We start from the raw sequence: 12,836 nt of genomic DNA, 5'->3' as shown, positions 1-12,836 counted from the left end.
ACATGAAACGAGGATGGAGGTAAATTGGTTCAACTGCAAAACCAGATGTTATATGTCGAATTGAAAAAATGGGAAGATCAAGAAAAGGTGTTCAGTGGTTTCGAGTTCCACTTCACACAAGCTACAACGGTTTACAATATGAAGACCCCGCTTCTGCATAATCAAGTGTGGAAATATTTTTCCAACAACATAGAGAAGTCATGAGGTAAACTTCCTGAAAAGTGGAGTAAAAAACAAGAGAGTTTCCATTGTTTGCAGAGTTGGCCTATAAAAAAAGGAAGAACCTTGGTTGTTGTTACTATGCTTTTCCTTTTAAAGGAAGGGAATATGGGGGGTGTGAACCAATTGCCCCAGTTTCTTTTAACGAATAGAAGAGCATAAATCACCTTAACCCTTTTCATGGATTCAGTGAGGGTTCTCTGCATGACTATTGTTCAGTCCAACTGAGAAATTATCAAACTTGTCAAACAAAACGCAGAATCAAATCACATACACGTACACACGCATAAATGACACATGATTTTTATGTGGTTTGATCAATATGACATACGTCCACCATAATGGAATTATGGAGCCACTCTCTCTTTTACTCTTCTTCCTTATATTTTTACCAGAGGCAGAGGACCGGTTTATTTATAATGGAAATCTCAAAAGAGGTATTACTTACAGTTTCCTCTTTTGCTTCCCTGCCATAAGCAAAAAAGGCTCATGTTCAGCATGACCTGATTTGCTTCCCTTATTAAGTAGTCTTTCTTTGCTTTCGTAGGACTCTTGTTAATGTGAAATAATCTAAAGAATGGGACGTGTGGGCTAGCCATCTTATTTCTGAATTTGATCATTTGGACGTGACAACAACTGGATCTACAACTCTAACACCAACCCATGAGAGGAACCCACTCGAGCAGTGTCTCCAATTCAGGATCTCGATGACGGAGAGTTCTGATTGACTTGAGAGACAAGATGGGGTTCTTGGAGATCAAGCTCATCCACGATAGAGTAAGTGGTAAGCTCCATGAAGACAAAGAGTGAAAATTCAACATTTCAATCGTTTCTAAGGAAACCATGTTTTGACAAGCCCTACTGTCAAATATTAACTCCCAAACATGATTCTCACACTTTCAATAAAAACGAAAATTATTATTCTATAGCCATTTGCTATACGTGAGGGGTGGTTAATGTGTTACGTATGGAGAAGAGATTGTTTAGGTCATCACAATTGAACTCAACAACTTCCTCGTTCGTGGTATACTCACTATTCTCACCCTTTGCATCAATATGCTCTTATAACTCTTTTGGTTTAGATCAGCTAAATGGGTGCTCTTGATTAGGGTCGGACATTGAGCTGATAGTCTCACCCCTTGACAACCAGAGGCGAAAAAAAATTAAAAGCCCAGTCCTAGCCCAGCCCTGATTCCATATGAAATAGATTTTTATCCATTTTTTGTAGCCCAGCCCAGCCCAGCCCAGCCCTGACAAATAGTTTGATTTGTCCATATGAAATAGATTTTTATTAATAATTGCAGCCATTTTTTATTTTATCTTAACAATTTTTTTTCGGGGCGCTGCCCCCGAACCCCCGACTATTACACCAAATATTTATTTTTTTTGCTACACCCCTGTTTGCCCCCCCCCCCCCCCCCCTCACATGAATCCTAGCTACGCCACTGTTGACAACGAAAACAATGAGTTGTTTGATATGCATAGCGGGTGTGGGACCTCGTGTTATAGGCGGGCCCTGAATCCTCAACTCATGTTACGGTTTTAGAGTTTGCCCACCTTGGATTCTCTAACCTTAGAGGAACTAACTCCTCTGGCTTAAGGACTCAATTTTGGTCGCAAAGACTACTCACCCTTGGCATATAACAATACGTTTTTTTTTCGCTTTAACATTTCATTCACATTCATTTCATATAGACTTGCTTCATCCATTGTTTCTATGTTGCTACAATTAAATTTATCAGATAAATTAAAATGGAGCCTTGCTAAAGGGTATGACTTTTTATTAGACCCTCTCTTTTTTATTTAAGGGTTACAATTGGGTAATTGGTATAATCATTTTCACCCCTAATATCATTTCTTATTCTTAGTATTTTGAGTGTTCATGTATTTTAGAATTCAAGGCAAATCATGTACTCTTTACAGTTATCTATGTTTCAAATGGTCATGCAAACCTACCAAAAGTGCAATACAAGGGGCTTGATCATTGTATCCCTAAGGTAGACATCATAACCCCTTGCACTTAAGTGAGGAAAGAAAGTGATCGGTGTAATGTGCCTCATGCCAATCTCTCTGTTGGCAGAGTGTTCTTTACACTCTTTGTCGAATCAAGAAAGTTATAATCTTAATTTTTTCTACTATATATTTAATTTTGCCAATAATTTTTTGAATATTGGTGTAAGATTTATGAAATAGATTTTTAAATGATATTTTTTTATGAAAAATGGTTTATGCAAGTCAGACACCAAATAATAAAAATCGGTTCGCACGAGTGGTGGAGTCTGGGTCGATCTTAAGGAATGAGAGAAACACTTTGTATTCCACAAAAAACTAATCTACTCTTTATTGCGTTAAAAAATAAAATAATTAATTAAATAAGAGTATGACCCTCTGTGAAGGGCTTAAACAAATAGAAATAATAATTAAGTGACCTTATTACAAACCTAATGAATTAAATAAATTCTAAGCTAAAAAGAAGGGTCTTCAATGTTTGAGCTTCTAGTCCTTTTGATCTTCAGTTGAACCTCTAGTCTTCTAATATTTTTGTATATTTTGAGGGCTCTATGAGGGGCTCAAAAAGCCTTTTGAAGAAACCTTTTAGGAACCTCAGAAAACTCTTTAGGGGCACTTTTGAGGGCTCGTCGCACATTCAACTGCTTTCCTGCAAAATAAAGACACAAAATATGAACAAAACACAGATAAACTAGACAAGAATTCAATGTTGGTTTAATAAAAAATCACAAAAACAAGAATCTAACTAACTACTCTAACAATCTATAACAAATTAACCATATAACTAACTTGAAACTAACTAAGTAACAAACTTGAAAAATATTTAACAAACTAACTTATTAAAACAAGAAAACAAACTAACAAGAAATCAATAATTTAGTTAATTAAATAAAGGACAAAAATTAATAACAAACCAAACTGACAAGAACCATGTGTTGTATGGTATTTCAAACTAAGCTAATCTAACAAACATGAAACCATAATAAAACTAACTTACTAAAAGACAAAAAAAGTACAATAGCAAACTAACTCATGAATGAGGAAAATGCCTACCCAATTTACACGAATTCAAGATATTAACTAATTAACTAACAACTATTCTAATAACTAACACATAATAACGTGTTGTACGTAATACTAACAACTTAACTAATGATAAGCTGAAAATAACGATGCAAACTAACTACAACTGTTTGATCTAATTAATAACAATGAATAAATGTCAACACAATAATCAATTAATGTTAATTTAGCACAACTACACATGATAGAATCAAGATCTAAACTAACTATTGAATCTAAAACTCAGCTAACATGAACTAACTTAATTTGAACTAACTAATTCAATATGGGACTAACGAAAAAATACAATTTAATGAAAGAGAGTAGTAACTATGCTAAAACTAATAATTGGATAAAGAAGAGAAAATCTGCCAAAAAATAAAAAGGAATTAATCTTCTAAAAAAATCCTAATCGGCTAGCATTAATTTAACTAAATAATTAAGATTACATAAAAACCAAATATTAAAAGTTATTCTAAATTAAATATGGACTAAATCTGACCTAAATATAACATGAACTAAATTAAAAATTACTAAAACATCATAAATACTCTATGCTAAATCTATCAATTTGAATAAAACAATAGTATTCTATGCACAAATTAAGAAAATCAACTAAACTAAACTATTTTATAGTTTTTTTCTTTTTATATTTTTAGATGATGAAAAATAAAACTAATATAAACTAGATGTGATGAATATGCCATGAATAAACGAAACTACATGCAACGATATGATGTACAAAAACTAAAACTATGAAACTATGGAGAAACGGGAGAGAAGAAACGTATCTTTCGATCCATTTTCGGTAGAGAGGTTGAGAAAAAAAAAAGATGGTCTTAACTTCGAGATATACGTACCTCCGACAATGAGGACAAGGAGAAGCCGACAACAACAAGGATTAGAAGCAAGATGAAACAAGAGAGAAAGGAAGAACCGAGGGAGGAACCTGCCAAGAGTGAAACGGGGGAAGAAGAGAAGAGGGGGAGGGAGATAGACATCTACATTTTATTTGAAGGCAAAAATGTGGGTTCTTGCTGGAAAAATATTATTTATACTAAGCATTAGGTCAAAACACGTTTTTATATGAAAGTTCAAAATTTTTCACAAATTTTAAGAAGGGCCTTTCTTAAAAATGTGTTTTTTAAAAGAAGCTATTCTAAACTAATTACAATTAGTTAATTAACTCTTAATCTAATTAAATTACAAATTATAAACTTCTAAACTAAATAAAACACTAAACAATGTAGGGCAAGGACTTTGAAATATGTATTTTTTCTTTTATTTTCAATTAAAAGCAATTGTTTTGAAAATATTGACAAGAATGGGTTTTTAATGCGATTTTTCAACGGATCGTGCATAAAAATGTATGGATAAAATGCAAAATATTATGCATGATCAAATATTTTTACAACATAATTTAACACATTTTTCACAACCCCATTTTGAGAATAACATTTCTTCATGCTTCACCTTTTTTTTTCGACAGAGAAAGCTTGGTTTAGGAAGGCCCCTACCAGTTATACAACTATACCATTGGGATTCGAAGTTGCAACATCCCAACACAAGGTGACGTGCATTAACCGCTCTTGCCAGACAAGCGGAGCCTCCTGTTGGTCGCTTCAACTAATTTGATTAGGATCAAGTCTTGCTTAATCTCCCCATTAATGACCATAATTAATTATATTATTATTCTATTTCCATATATTTTTCTTTCAATGAGCCCTGGAATTTGAAATATCAGCATTTTTTGTTGTCAAGTTTAGAAATATCCCCTTTGGGTTTGGGATTAGAACCTAAGACACTTAGTTATAACGATGTGACCTAACCATCCAGCAATCTCATTCGACCCCACATCCTAGGTGGTTATAACTTGCACGCCAACAAACAAGGTATTGATGCAAGTCAAAATACAACAACATAAAATAAGAAATATTGGTAGGTTCGCAATCTCTCTAGAGCTGGGCGGCTTGACTTTGAATCTTACATAAAATTCATAGTTAAACAACAGTAGTTTAGTAAGTCAATTATGATCATATGGCCTATCACAAACATAAACATATAGAATTGTATAGTATAAAATTGCCTTAAATGGCCTTGATTATTTGTCAGATAAGACATCATAATCACTGATCAATTGTTAGAATTGGCTCCCAAACACGCAAGAGAGAGAGAGAGAGAGAGAGAGAGAGAGAGAGAGAGAGAGAGAGAGAGAGAGAGAGAAAAGTTAGGGGTGGGGGAATGTGAGGAATAGGGTAGGAGATCAGGTGATCGACCCTATCATGATCGAGAGCCATCACAAATCCCATGAGAACATGTGTCATTCGAACCGCTTGCAGGATTAGGGGCATGTGAGCATAGCATGTCCGGTGTAATTTGGATCTGATCCGCTCCACATGTGACCAAATAAACTAACACAATTGAAAAAAAAAAAGCAAAAGATCATAATTCTCTTTTAAGGTAATATTCAGATGTATTTATAAGTAGATATTTGTCTATTTGCAAGTAGAGCTCGGATGCAGTGTTCTACTGCTTCCAAATTACTAGGTTCCTTAAAACAGAAAAAATTCAATTTAAGCTTAAGAGATAAAAAATTGTTTTTTTTTTTAAGATGTCCGCTTTGTTTATGGATATGTTCTAGATGGAGCAATATGTATTTGTATTTGGATTTGGATTCATCTCAGAAAGGTCTAACTCCAGTGTCCAATAAATGCACCAGAACAGGAAAATGCGCTTCAACAGAGCATTTGACAATGACAATGGACTCCAGAGTCGATTATCGATTCCATTTAGGGATGGCAGTGGACCGTAGGGAAACGGGGCCCACCTCGCCTCGCCCCGTTTAGACCGGGGATGAAGGACAAGAAATGGGGATGGAGGTGGGGAAGGAGGTTAAAATCAAAACTGTGCGGGGATGAAGGCGAGGATGGACTTACGCTTCCCCCCATCCCATCCCAATCCCTGTTCCGCCCTGTCCCCAATCCTTCTCTAGGGATGCCAATGAACCAAGGAGAAACATGTTCCCGCCCGGCCTCGCCCCGTTTGGACCGGGGATGGAGGACATGAAACGGGAACGGAAGCGGGGATGAAGGTTAAAATCAAAACCCGTATGGGGATGGAGGCGGGGATGGAGAGCAGAATTTTGAGACAGGGCGGAGGTGGCGACCCTGTCCCCCGTCCCCGTCCCAGTCCACTGCCATCCCTAATTCCATTTTGATCACGATGGATCTTGGGTATAAATCCGGGTGTATATGATGATGTTGGATCCTCAAGAAAATACAGGATTTGCAGACTAGGACCCACACATATCCAACAAGTTTTTATCCTAGTAATCGTGCTTGGTACTTTTTTTTTATGAGGAAAAATTGCGAGAATCAGGCCACTTAATGGACCCGTCCCCCCGCGAGGCAAACACACCCATGTGCCAGCAGGATTTGATCCGGCATCTTCATCTCAAAACCATGCACAGTGCTCCACACGGCTTAATTGCCTCCTTATTCGTTAGGCTAAAAAAAGTAATATCTGGTTAAGACATTGGGGTTGGTAGGACCTGGATCGATAGCCCCGATGTGGGTTCATGCACCAAAGCTATGTTGGTGTCTCTGGCCAAGTCAAAGTTTGGGCCTTTCTGGGTCATCAAATATTCTGGCTTTTGACTAAATCTTGGGTCAGCTTTCGTGGTTCAAAGTTTCTGATCCGACCCTCAAAGCCATGGGCAACACCCACAATATTCACCACACAAGAAAACCCAGAAAGGATACGTGAACGCCAAGTTTATGTTTCTTTGTAAATTCTAATTTAAAATCGTACTTCAGCAAATCCCTATTTAAAGCACGTATTTTTAAATAAAACTTTGAAACATAGTGACAAAGATTTATGAAAATCTCGCTATGATATCGCGAGAAGTTGCCTGAAAGTTTAAAATGGCATTTTCTCCGGGATTTTCAAAATATCGCTAGATTTATGAAAAAAAATATAAACACCGCGATTTAAACGCGATGTTTTAAACGGCTATTTATTGTGAAAAAAATCATGTATTTTATTTTTAACTATTTTTATTAATATTTCCTTATAAAAAATAATTTGTATATTTTTAATTACTTTTTTATTGCCAAAAAATTGCCAGATTTATGGATTTTTTTTCAAATTCTTGCGTTTTTTTTTTTTGAAAAACTAGATTTTTGCCGTTTTTAATGATTGTCACTATGCTTTGAAACCCATAAAAGACAAATAAAGCGTTTTTTTGTTCAGAAATTTTTTTGGACAATTGAAGAAACTATGTAGGGTACGGATTAGTGATTCTTTTGATTGCTTCAGATCTCATATCTAAGGAGATCAAAGATCCTTGTAATGTTGGCAGAATCGGTATCGGCCCTGAATCGTTTGGCCAACGATTCAGCTGTATGGGACTAGATCGATACTCAAGTGAATCGTTCTGTATGGGCCAAAAATAAAAACATTATGTGTCAATCTGTTAAAAACAATAAAATAATACTTAAAAATATAAAAAATTAACATTTTAATATTTTTCATATTTGTTAAAAAATAGCCGATTCATGGGTGATGAGTATCGATTTTTTACATATCGGCTTGGCACCGATACTGACAACATTGCCTTGGATTTCTAATGCATGGATCTCTGGTCCAATGTTGTCAGAATCGGTAACGGCCTTGAGTTGATTTTCAAAATGATCAAGGGAATCGGCCGATTCTGATTCTGATTCTGAATTGAATCGGCTAATTTCTAACCAGCAGATAACACATCACAAAAACATTAAAAATAATATTAAAAACACTAAAAGTATTTTGACTTATTTAAAAAATATTTAAAAATAAGCCATATCAGCTTGGTTTCGTATTGATTTAATACGATACGAATTGCCTTTTGCTACCATTAAAAGCACTATACTTTTGCTACCAATTTACCATTATAAATGCCAAAATAATGTGATGTTTTCATTAAGCATAAATATCACTTTTTTTTATCAAACTACTTTGTGTGAAAAAATGGGTATTTATTTTCCGTATATTTTTTTTTCTTACTCTGACAAATATGTATTTATATTTTTTAAATCCATTTATTTTTTCTGATATCTTGCAAAAAAACAGGAAATATGAAAATTTCCAAATTCTCAAGGAAATTTTAATTCCGTTAAGTTACCTTTTAAATGTGCAAACTGGGTCCCATGAAGTGCACTAACCCGGGGTTAAAAGCCCTCGCAATGTCTGACAGATCGGACGGTCAGCAAACGACCCTGACTGCACCTTTTCACCCTGACATTTTTTACTTTCTTTTACTGCCTCTGCGCCTCCTCTCTTTGTTACCCCCTCTATGCCCAACATTATCCCTACCTTTTCGTCAATTGACATAAGAAGCATCACCTATTCCCTTGGTATTTTTTTGATTTATGATACGGAGAAACTGATATCAGCTTTGATAGAGTTCGTACAGATTATATATATATATATAAAGAGAAAGATGAGTGAAAATATATACATAAAATATGAACTATTAAATGTAATATATAAAATAAATATTTGAAGTTTTAAATAACATGAAATGTTTTTACTAAAGCTCATTTAGGGATGAGCTGACATCAAGCTCGACTCTACTAAAAACTAACATGAGCTTAGCAATGCGCTCAATCCACTGGTACACGAACCAAGCTCGAATACACCCGGTTTGGTTCGTTCGGTTAGCTTACTAATGCTGCTTTCTGTTTAGTATAAAACTTTGATGAGTGTTAGTGCACGTCACCTTGTGTTGGGGCATTGTAGGTTCAAAACCTAATGGTATAGTTGAATAACTAGTAAGGGTCTGCCTAACCCCAGCTTGCTTTTCAAACAAAAAAGAAAAACTTAGTGAGTGCATTCCTTGCTACTAGGGAGTCTCCTTCCTGGCCCCGACTCGCCCCGCCTCATCATGTTTGGACTGGGGATGAAGGACATGAAACTGGGATGAAGGTTAAAATCAAAACCCATGCTGGAAAGGAGGTGGGGGACGGACTTAAGCTTTCCCCGTTATGCCCCTTCCCCGATCCCTGTTAGTAAAATAACTAAAATGCCTTTAGGGATGATAGTGGACGGGAGAGAAACAAGGCCCCACCCTGCCTCACCCCATTTAGACTGGGGATGGAGGACACAAAATGGAAATGGATGAGGGGATAAGGGTGAAGACCTTGTCCCCTGCCCCCGCCCCCGCCCCGGTCTACTGCCATCCCTAATCCTACTTTGGCCCTAACGTGCAAATGATACAGAAAGCCTTCTAATTATGGTCTACTTGGGTGTCAACAAGTTTTTTTTTTTTTGTATTTCATCGTTAATGTAATAAGTTTTTCCTTTTTAAATTTTGTATGATAACAAAAAAAAAAAAACATGCATGCATGCATGGTGGTTGGAGATGTCTCATTCGGCCTACCGGCAAGTTATCATTGTGAGTGTAAAACCTCTGTGTCCATCAAGGAAGTGCCCCCATTGTAAGGCTGCTATGGCAAAAGACATACGTTTCACGTGTAGAATACGCGACATCTTTCAACTTAAACTTAAATGCCTTGGGCTGATCCAAGTGTGTAGAGCTCTTGTGCATATCCATATCCATAGCTTTTTTGGGCATAGCAACCTCTGTAGATAACTTCAAAAACTATGATATTTACCAAACATATGAACCACTTCACAACAACATAATTCAAATTGTTTAAGACTGAACTTTTAATCGATGTGACTTTGCTCACTGGTTACAACTTGGAAAGCCCAATATGCCTAACATTAACTAGCCGAAGAGTCCAGATGATTATACTTGCCCTAAGGTATTTGAGGAGCTATACATGCTTCTAAAGCTTGTGGTTCATATTACTTCCTACATGTGTCTAATAGGCAATGTTTTTTACCCCTAAAGATTACTTAGAAATTCTCCAAGATCTCAGGCACAAAAGAGGTACACATACCTCTAACAAACTCTTAGACCATGTCTTTCATGATAGAGTTCTTCATCTATATTTGTGTTGTTATCCTATGCGCATTATTCATTTATGTTCTTACTATTAGTATATTATGCAGTTTCAAGTGCGCATTTACTAAACTAGTGTTCAACATGTAATTACACAGACATTGTCACTTCTAAGGATAACAATTCATCATAAAGATGAAACATAAATTGAACATGCACAATATTAAAATACTCATCCCAAGGTATAAGCATGTCATTCTCAAAATAATCCCATGTCCTTGAAAATTTACAACTCTACTTTATTATCTCAATGCTCCACATTTCTTTTCTTTTATTTTTTCTGCAATATATTACAGCAATATATTACATGTATCAAACAAGTATATTTATAGCAGAATTCACATCAAATACTAACATTTACTAAAATAGCATGCAATATGATTCAAAATTTGCATGCATCTCTTCAAAGAGCCACTAATTCTAGATATGTTGTGAATTTCTAAGCATGCATTTAATTAATCTTTTTACGTGCGTAAAACAACCAGCATACACAAACTGTAAAAGTACAAGGAATCATAACATCTATCTATACCAAGATGCATTTTATTATCTAGGAAGTTATTTGAGAATGTTTACTTACATCAAATTACCCGAATCTCAAACTATGACTCAACCTTAGCTTTTTTTGCAAGTTTTGATATGTAAACGAACATGAATCATAAATCACTAAAAATATCATTTTCAGTGCCCACTTTATATAAAACACACTACCCAAGCCTTTATGTCAGACCCTGATCACAGTTCACGGTGTCTGACATCTTGCCATAAACCAATGGATTTCTCTTTGGAAGAGAAATTCAGGGGTCAAAAAATCACCCAAATTCAATACAGGGGTGAAGAGTTATGCTCGTTTTACGAAGTGGCAAAATATGGGCAAAAACAGTCATTTTGTCTCTCAAGCAGGTAAGGATCTGGTTGACAATATCGTGAGGGATACTTCTAGCCCACTGAGTTTGTTTTTCAGTTTTTGATCCCGTTCAATTTGTATCTGTATCTTATACATATACCCAAAACAACCATATATATATATATATAATTTGTTTGTTACTCCTAGTAATCTAAGCTAAGTTAATCTACTAGTTAGGGGTAATTCCCTTCTTATGAGTTTTAGGGATTCAAACCTTAACCCCACCCTCTCACACATGTTTTTTTTTTAACTCTTGACCGACTTGGTTTAAGGTGCACCCAAACTGAGTCGGTCTAGTATAGACCGACTCGACTTGGTCTGAGTTGCAGTCAGACCGAGTTGGCTGGTCGGCTGGGTTCAGTTCAGCTATGAAACGAGTCAGTTCGATGCCTTTCTAGAAAAATTGAGATTGGGACTACAAAATTTGTTCTAACCAATGACTCACCTCTCTCTCGTATGGTTGCCACCGACAACCTTGTAGTTGTCGGTGATTGAGGCAGGCCCCCCTAGTTTCCACCTTTTTCTTTCTTATGAAGGGTGGCAAGGATAACCTTGGGTCAACCCCCGCCCCCCTCTCGCTTCCTCATGGTGTGCAGTAGGGTCAACCCCCGCCCCTCCTGTTTTCGTAAGGTGGGTGGCAAGAACAGGGTCGCCCTTGTCCCCGCCATAGTGACAAATATCACTAGATTTATGAAAATCTCGCGATAATATCTTGAGAAATTACCTGAAAGTTTAAAACGACAATTTCTCGCGAGATTTATGAAAACACATAAATACCGCGATTTAAACATGATATTTACTTTTTAAACAACTATTTATCGCAAAAACATGTATTTTTATTTTTAAATATTTGTTATTAACATTTTATTATAAAAAAATAAAGTTTATATTTTTTAATTTATTTTTTTATTGTTGAGATTTTGCAAAAAAACACAAGATTTATGATTTTTTTTTTATTTCTCACGAGTTTTTAAAATACGAGAAATTGTCGTTTAAAACGTTTGTCACTATGGTCCCCGCTACTCTCCCTTTCACTTTACTAAGGTGACCCCTGTTCTTGCTTCTCTCCTTCCTTTTCTCTTTGAGGGCTAGGGGAATAGGCGAACCCCTATCCCCCCACTGTTTCTCCCTTTGTTAGAATGGGAAGTATGGACAGGGTCACCTAGGGATGGTAGTGGACTGGGACGGGGTGGGGGACAAGGTCTCGACCCCGCCCCATTTCAAAATCTGAACCTTCATCCCCGCCTCCATCCCTGCAGAGGGATGAATTTTAACCTCCATCCCCGGTTCAATTTCCCCTTAGTCTATAGTCATTCCTTAAAGGAATTAAGATGGGATTGGGACAAAGATAGGGACGGGACGGGGCGGGGCAGGAAAAGTGTAAGTCTATCCCCGCCTCCATCCTCGCACGGGGATAGATTTTAACCTTCATCCCCGCTTCCATCCCCGTTTCATGCCTTTCATCCTGAGTCCAAACGGGGCGATGCGGGGCAGAGCCTGGTTGTCCCCCGGTCCACTGCCATCCCTATGGTCACCCCTGTTCCCTACCCGCCTCACCGAGGGGTGGCAGGGATAGAGGCCCCGCCCCTACCCTTCTTCACTTACTCATGACCGTGACAACACCGGCAAACC

This window comes from Nuphar pumila, chromosome 12, assembly GCF_984573655.1.
Source record: "Nuphar pumila chromosome 12, dmNupPumi1.hap1.1, whole genome shotgun sequence".
Classification (NCBI taxonomy): Eukaryota; Viridiplantae; Streptophyta; class Magnoliopsida; order Nymphaeales; family Nymphaeaceae; genus Nuphar; species Nuphar pumila.
This window is presented reverse-complemented; position numbering follows the sequence as displayed.